Raw genomic sequence first — 6,957 nt, forward strand, 5'->3', positions numbered from 1 at the left:
ATTAATTTTTTCCACCAGCAAAACCCATGCTCCCGGCACTTGTTAGATTACATGCATAAACCGGTCTATGCTCCACGTGTAGCGACCTTCCACCCACTCACCCATTCACCTCGAAATTAACACATCTTCAGAACGAACAACCAGTACAAGGAAAATTCGAAAATAGCGATAACCACCTGTTAATGTGCAGCCGACTGCCGTACTGCTTCTAGCGCCAAACCAGGGAGCGGGTTCCGACTATTCCGTTCGCTTTCGTCACTGCCGTCGGGTTTCACCTACTCTACTCCTCCGGACGTGCCAACTGAGAGCTGACAGTGCGATGACGATGCGAGCGATTCGTTCCAGCTGATTTTTGCTGAACGGAACTGGCCGCCGGGATGCGTCTGCGCCTGCTCCGATCTGTTTTGTTGGAGCACTTTGTACGCGTGTGCGTGCGTGTGTGATGTGTTGTTGTTATTGGTATTCCAGAGAGCAGCACTCGGTTCCAAACTTTTGTCGCTTTCGTATGAACACGAGCACTCGCGGATAAATTAATTTCTCAAATTAACAACGCTACTAACACTGGCAGCTGATCCGTGGAAAAATTGCTAGTTTTGACCAGAAAAATCGACCTACTATAAATACTCGTATTTTTTCAACCTTTGATACAAACACAACAGCACAAGAAAACAGAACTAAATCGAAATAAAAAAAATAACGGAAATGTTTTCACTTTTCGTTGACAGTCGCAAATTAATTCTGACAGATTGCTTCGTTAGGTTGACGATTTATAGCACACTGTTTCACACCGCATGTACCTATTGTTTTTGTTGACACGTTCTCGTTTGAGTACAAACTCCGTCAAATGCCGCGGCGTTCGGCTTTCCTAAATATTTTTTCGCCGTATCCACTTCACGCGTCCGACGAGGGCGGGGCTTTACCTGACGAGTTTAAGTCTAATTACCGAACAATAGCGATAGTCACACAAGTATTTCCTCTGCTGATTAGAGTGTGCTTGGTTGCCTCTCGTTAACAGTTGGTTGTCCCGAGCAGCAGCAGCAGAGTTTGACATATTTAGCCTTCCTTGGGCGTTCAGTGGATTTTTCGCAGGCTTGCTTCGATTGTCAGCAAAAGTGATGATGAATGGGGCTCGCGCGTTTAGCTCTTCTTACTTCGCAGCGGGAATTCGGAAGTTATTTAGTTCTGATCCGACCGCTTGACCGGAATATAAACAAACAAAAGGAAAAAACGACCGTCGACGACGCGAGCATGCGATCCGATCCGTGTGCGATATTCAACTAAACAGTCGGCGTCGCGAAGCGCGAGCCGAAATTCGCAAAGCTCCGACGCTCGTTCGTTCGGTTCGTTTATTTACGTCGCTAAAATAGAAATGCTGTCATCGAGCCGCCGCTGGATTGGTCCGCGATGCCATCATCCGGCGGTTCTGATTGGTTGGAGGCTCGCTTTCGTGTTGAGTAGGACGCATGTGGTCTGGTGTAGCGACACCGGCGTACGGTGGTGTTGGTGCTTAGAAGCACGTGAGTGAAAGAACAACACGAAGAGGCAGCAAAAAGCCGGTCGAGTTGTCGTGTTGTCGTTGATGGTTCCTCGGCGGCGTCCAGTGGCGAACAGCGAACGAGAGGGAAGCGACTGAGTTTTGCAGCCCCACCGGCAGCGTTGTTGGCTTCGGCTTGGATAATGCCGCGGCTAAAAGGCGGGGGAACAGCGACAGCAGCAAAACAAACGCGAGAATCGCCGAGGCGAGGAGATTGCAGTGTGGCGATAATTTGTGGATCCGTGCGATCGTCGAATGGGGTACGCTTTTATTGCGGAGATGGGGCTGTCGGGGTAAGATGGATGATATATATCTAAAATTGATTGGAAATTCAAATTTTTATTTCGCGGAGATCAGGGGTAGAGAGTTTAAAAAATAATTTGTTGTGATATATAATAAATTTGATAAGATACGTCAGTTGTATCAGAAAACAGTTAAGATGCATATGGTTTGTTGAACTTACTGCTAAACTTAGCTCGCCCCATTTGACAATTCCAAAATAAAAATTCGTCACTTGTGTAACCCATTCCTCATCGCTAGGCTCTGCTTTTTTTCAATTTATTTTTTTCCTTTAACTCTTTCCAAAGTATTTCATACTCTCGAACTGAAGTGTGTGTAATCTTCAATTCTTGCTGTTGATGTTATTTCGTCAGGTTTTCATGTTTGCCCCGACCACTCATACATTGTAATTTGTTTGCCTACATGCCCCTCTTAACCGCGAAGAAGACGAAAAAATAACGATCGATCAGTGCGGTGCCTACTTCGTTGCACATCGTAGCAGGCCGGCTAACGTGTTGAAAAGGAACCATCAATGGGCGGGCGTGTGAAACAACCAACCGCGGCCGGTTGGGTCTGGTGGGGGAGATCTTTCCGTGGTGTGGTGGGGGATCGAAAACACGGGGTGCGTAGTTCAGATGTGTGTTGGGATATTGCGATATTCACACATCGGGTTTTTTTCAGTAATTGGTTATGCATACTAATAATTTGGCTGATGGTTTGTTAAGTTGGTTTGTTCGTGTTTTTTGGAGAATGGAATGTTTTGTTTAAAGAGCAAATACATAAAACAATCTTTGAAAGATATAAACTCTATCTACCCATCAGGAATGTCGGGATTTTACGGTATGATCTGTGGGTCGACTTTGTCTCAGAAGTAATTGGCACCGACTTGGCAACCGATTTGCACTTGATCCAAAATGGTCTTTTGTCTTGACTTTTTGTCTTTTTGTCTTTTTGTCCTTTTCTCCTTTTGCTGCTTTTGTCCTTTTGCTGCCTTTGTCCTTTTGCTGCTTTTGTCCTTTTGCTGCTTTTGTCCTTTTGCTGCTTTTGTCCTTTTGCTGCTTTTGTCCTTTTGCTGCTTTTGTCCATTTGCTGCTTTTGTCCTTTTGCTGCTTTTGTCCCTTTGCTGCTTTTGTCCCTTTGCTGCTTTTGTCCCTTTGCTGCTTTTGTCCTTTTGCTGCTTTTGTCCTTTTGCTGCTTTTGTCCTTTTGCTGCTTTTGTCCTTTTGCTGCTTTTGTCCTTTTACTGCTTTTGTCCTTTTGCTGCTTTTGTTCTTTTGCTGCTTTTGTCCTTTTGCTGCTTTTGTCCCTTTGCTGCTTTTGTCCTTTTGCTGCTTTTGTCCTTTTGCTGCTTTTGTCCTTTTGATGCTTTTGTCCTTTTGATGCTTTTGTCCTTTTGCTGCTTTTGTCCTTTTGCTGCTTTTGTCCTTTTGCTGCTTTTGTCCTTTTGCTGCTTTTGTCCTTTTGCTGCTTTTGTCCTTTTGCTGCTTTTGTCCTTTTGCTGCTTTTGTCCTTTTGCTGCTTTTGTCCTTTTGCTGCTTTTGTCCTTTTGCTGCTTTTGTCCTTTTGCTGCTTTTGTCCTTTTGCTGCTTTTGTTCTTTTGCTGCTTTTGTCCTTTTGCTGCTTTTGTCCTTTTGCTGCTTTTGTCCTTTTGCTGCTTTTGTCCTTTTGCTGCTTTTGTCCTTTTGCTGCTTTTGTCCTTTTGCTGCTTTTGTCCTTTTGCTGCTTTTGTCCTTTTGCTGCTTTTGTCCTTTTGCCGTTTTTGTCCTTTTGCTGCTTTTGTCCTTTTGCTGCTTTTGTCCTTTTGCTGCTTTTGTCCTTTTGCTGCTTTTGTCCTTTTGCTGCGTTTGTCCTTTAGCTGCTTTTGTCCTTTAGCTGCTTTTGTCCTTTAGCTGCTTTTGTCCTTTAGCTGCTTTTGTCCTTTTGCTGCTTTTGTCCTTTTGCTGCTTTTGTCCTTTTGCTGCTTTTGTCCTTTTGCTGCTTTTGTCCTTTTGCTGCTTTTGTCCTTTTGCTGCTTTTGTCCTTTTGCTGCTTTTGTCCTTTTGCTGCTTTTGTCCTTTTGCTGCTTTTGTCCTTTTGCTGCTTTTGTCCTTTTGCTGCTTTTGTCCCTTTGCTGCTTTTGTCCTTTTGCTGCTTTTGTCCTTTTGCTGCTTTTGTCCTTTTGCTGCTTTTGTCCTTTTGCTGCTTTTGTCCTTTCGCTGCCTTTGTCCTTTTGCTGCTTTTGTCCTTTTGCTGCTTTTGTCCTTTTGCTGCTTTTGTCCTTTTGCTGCTTTTGTCCTTTTGCTGCTTTTGTCCTTTTGCTGCTTTTGTCCTTTTGCTGCTTTTGTCCTTTTGCTGCTTTTGTCCCTTTGCTGCTTTTGTCCTTTTGCTGCTTTTGTCCTTTTGATGCTTTTGTCCTTTTGCTGCTTTTGTCCTTTTGCCGCTTTTGTCTTTTTGCCGTTTTTGTCCTTTTGCTGCTTTTGTCCTTTTGCTGCTTTTGTCCTTTAGCTGCTTTTGTCCTTTTGCTGCGTTTGTCCTTTAGCTGCTTTTGTCCTTTAGCTGCTTTTGTGCTTTAGCTGCTTTTGTCCTTTTGCTGCTTTTGTCCTTTTGCTGCTTTTGTCCTTTTGCTGCTTTTGTCCTTTTGCTGCTTTTGTCCTTTTGCTGCTTTTGTCCTTTTGCTGCTTTTGTCCTTTTGCTGCTTTTGTCCTTTTGCTGCTTTTGTCCTTTTGCTGCTTTTGTCCTTTTGCTGCTTTTGTCCTTTTGCTGCTTTTGTCCCTTTGCTGCTTTTGTCCTTTTGCTGCTTTTGTCCTTTTGCTGCTTTTGTCCTTTTGCTGCTTTTGTCCTTTCGCTGCCTTTGTCCTTTTGCTGCTTTTGTCCTTTTGCTGCTTTTGTCCTTTTGCTGCTTTTGTCCTTTTGCTGCTTTTGTCCTTTTGCTGCTTTTGTCCTTTTGCTGCTTTTGTCCCTTTGCTGCTTTTGTCCTTTTGCTGCTTTTGTCCTTTTGATGCTTTTGTCCTTTTGCTGCTTTTGTCCTTTTGCTGCTTTTGTCCTTTTGCTGCTTTTGTCCTTTTGCTGCTTTTGTCCTTTTGCTGCTTTTGTCCTTTTGCTGCTTTTGTCCCTTTGTCATTTTGTCCTTCTGTCCTTCTGTCCTTTTGTCCTTTTGTCCTTTTGTCCTTTTGTCCTTTTGTCCTTTTGTCCTTCTGTCCTTCTGTCCTTCTGTCCTTCTGTCCTTCTGTCCTTCTGTCCTTCTGTCCTTCTGTCCTTCTGTCCTTCTGTCCTTCTGTCCTTCTGTCCTTCTGTCCTTCTGTCCTTCTGTCCTTCTGTCCTTCTGTCCTTCTGTCCTTCTGTCCTTCTGTCCTTCTGTCCTTCTGTCCTTCTGTCCTTCTGTCCTTCTGTCCTTCTGTCCTTCTGTCCTTCTGTCCTTCTGTCCTTCTGTCCTTCTGTCCTTCTGTCCTTCTGTCCTTCTGTCCTTCTGTCCTTCTGTCCTTCTGTCCTTCTGTCCTTCTGTCCTTCTGTCCTTCTGTCCTTCTGTCCTTCTGTCCTTCTGTCCTTCTGTCCTTCTGTCCTTCTGTCCTTCTGTCCTTCTGTCCTTTTGTCATTTTGTCTTTTGTTTTTTGTTATTTGTCTTTCTCCTGTTGTTTTTTTTTGTTTTTAGTTTCTTCTAGCTACTTCTGGCTTCTTCTACCTTCTTCTGCCTTCTTCAGGCTACTTTTAATTACTTCTGGTTACTTCTGCCTTCTTCTGGCTTATTTTAGCTCCTTCAACTTTCTTTTGGCTTCCTTTGCCTTCTTCTGCTTTTTCTGCTTTCTTCTGTCTTCATCTGATTGCTTCCAGCTTAACTGACTTCTTCTGGTTACTTCTGGCTATTTCTGGCTGCTTTTGGCTACTTGTGGCCATTTCTGCCTTCTTGCGGCTATTTCTGACTACTTGTGGCTACTTATGGCTTCTTCCGATTTCTTCCTGCTTTTCTGTCTTCTTTCGGCCTCGTCTGGATTTCTTGGGCTTCTTCTGGCTTCTTCTACCCTCTTCTAGCCTGTTCTGGATTCTTTTGCATTCTTCTGAATTCTTTTGGCTTTTCTGGCTTCATCTAGTTTCTCCTGACTTCTTCTGGCTTCTTATACATTTTTCGGCCTACCTCAGCCTTCTTCTGTCTTCTCCTGACTACTACTGGCTTCTTCTGCCTTTATCTGGCTTTTTCTGGCATCTTCTGGCGGCTTCTTTTTCTTCTTTGTTTTGGCTTGCTCTGTCTAGCTTCTTTTAGTGTCTTCTGGCTTCTTTAGGCTTCGTCTGGCTTATTCTGATTACATCTGTCTTCTTCTGACCTCATCTAGATTAGACTGCCTTCTTCTGGATTCTTTCGGCTTCTTCTGGCTTTTATGCCTTCTTCTGCTTTCTTCTGTTTACTTCTGGTTTCTTCTGACTTCATTTGGCTTCTTCTCGTTTCTTCTGCCTTTACCTGTTTTCTGCTGCCTTCCTCTGATTTCTTCCAACATTATTTAGCCTCTTCTGGCTATTTCTTGCTACTTCTGGCTACTTCTGTCTACTGGTGGCTTCTGCCTTCATCTCGTTTTTTTCTGGTATCTTCTGGCTGCTTCTGCCTTCTTCTGCTTTCACTTGGCTTCATCTGGCCCCTTCTGACTTCTACTGGCTACTTCTCGCTACTTCTGGCTGCTTCGAGCTACTTCTGGTTACTTCTGCCTTCTTCTGGCTTCTCTTGGCTACTTTTGACTTCTTCTGCCCTCATCTGGTTTCTTTTCTGGCATCTTCACTTACCTACTTCTGCCTCCTCCCAGCTTCTTCTATTTTCTTCCAGTTTATTCTGGCTTCTCTTGGCTTTTTCTGGGTGCTTCTGTTTCCTTCTGACTTCTTTTGGCTTCCTCTGGCTACTTCTGCGTACTTTTGCCATCGGCCGCTTCTGGATTCTTCTGACTTCAAGTGGTTTTTTCTGGCCTCTTCTGGCTGGCTTCTTTTGCTTTCTTTGGGTTTCTTCTGGCTTCTTTATGTCATCTACTGCATTCTTCTGGCTTCGTCTGGAATCCTCCGTCTTTTGCGGCTTCTTCGGCTTTCTGGCTTCTTCTACTTCCTTTTGGCTTCGTCTGGCTTCTTCTGCTTTGTACTTCATCTACCATCTTCTGCCTTCTAGCAGATTCTTCTATTTTCTTCCAGCTTTTT

The 6,957-nt window shown here is 44.0% G+C and overlaps 1 protein-coding gene across 2 annotated transcripts in view; it reads right to left on the bottom strand.

The window, feature by feature from the left end:
* LOC131685675 (activating transcription factor 3) overlaps positions 1-1,257 on the bottom strand; it is a 238,641-nt gene extending 237,384 nt beyond the window's left edge. Inside the window, exons 1-2 of one of the 2 annotated variants that reach the window (XM_058969554.1) lie at positions 798-1,257; positions 177-674 (exon numbers count right to left, since the gene is read on the bottom strand). The gene's annotated coding sequence lies outside the window, so the exon portion shown is untranslated. Of the gene's footprint in view, positions 1-176 lie in introns of both variants that reach the window. The other variant, XM_058969553.1, reaches the window with a different exon arrangement.
* Between the last annotated feature and the right edge of the window lie 5,700 nt (positions 1,258-6,957).

The sequence above is a fragment of the Topomyia yanbarensis genome, chromosome 2 (genome assembly GCF_030247195.1).
Source record: "Topomyia yanbarensis strain Yona2022 chromosome 2, ASM3024719v1, whole genome shotgun sequence".
Taxonomy (NCBI): domain Eukaryota; kingdom Metazoa; phylum Arthropoda; class Insecta; order Diptera; family Culicidae; genus Topomyia; species Topomyia yanbarensis.